This window comes from Charadrius vociferus, unplaced genomic scaffold (genome assembly GCF_000708025.1).
Source record: "Charadrius vociferus isolate BGI_N301 unplaced genomic scaffold, ASM70802v2 scaffold138, whole genome shotgun sequence".
NCBI classification, from domain to species: Eukaryota; Metazoa; Chordata; class Aves; order Charadriiformes; family Charadriidae; genus Charadrius; species Charadrius vociferus.
In genome coordinates this window covers 320,113-321,081 of record NW_009649728.1, presented here as the reverse complement: position 1 = coordinate 321,081, position 969 = coordinate 320,113, and positions in this window count along the sequence as shown.

Genomic DNA, 969 nt, shown 5'->3' with positions numbered 1-969 from the left:
CTGCAAACTCATCCTGCTCAATTTGTGACGGGAGCAACGCGGCAGAAATAGCTAAAACATCCCGCTGCAGAAAACGGGCTTGAGACCTGGGCACGGGAGTGAGAGCCGCCTCCGGCGATGCTGGCGCCAAGGCCGCCTTTCTGCCTGGGTTTTTGAAGAGCAGCCTCAGAATAAAGTGTCCCTCTGGGCTGGGGTGAAAGAGGGTCTGTGGGATGTTCCCTGACCTCGGACTTGGCTCAGCACCACAGAGATGCTGTTGTTTGGGACTCGCTGGGAGAAAGGGGCTCTGCCTGGTGCACGATGCTGGGATGATGGCTCGGTGCTGTGGGGACCCGAGCAAAATTAGTAATGACCTTCAGGACAGTCCCTGGCCCACCCACAAGTCCCAGGACCACAGAGGTGGTGGAGTGAGCTGCTGAACACCGGGGCCTCTGGCTGGAGAGAGGTTCTGCCCAGGGCTGCCCCACAGGCAGGGCTCTGGGGCATCGCTCAGGGCAGGGGGCTGCTCTCCCGTGTGAGGGGCAGGCGGCACAGGCAGCCCTCAAAGAGCTGCTCAGGGCTGCAAAGGGATTGCCCCACATGCCACCCCGTTACCAGAACCACTTTTGCCACTTGAATAAAGTAGCGGGTGCCAGGTTGGAGTCAAGTCTCTCCTTCTGTCTTCCTAAACCCAAATCCCAACGCAGAACCAGGTCTGGCTTTGTTCATTGCCAGCACTAACTGCTTGAAAGGCATCAGGGGGATGTTACATGTACTGAAAATGTGTTCCTGACCCAGCTGGTCCTATGCCACGAACAGGAGGAGAGAAATTCAATATGAGCCAGCAACGTGCGCCGGCAGCCCAGCGAGCCCCCGGCACCCCGGGCTGCATCCCCAGCAGCGTGGCCAGCGGGGCGAGGGGGGACTGTGCCCCTCTGCTGCGCTCTGCTCTGGGGAGACCCCCCTGCAGTGCTGCCTCCAGCTCGGGGG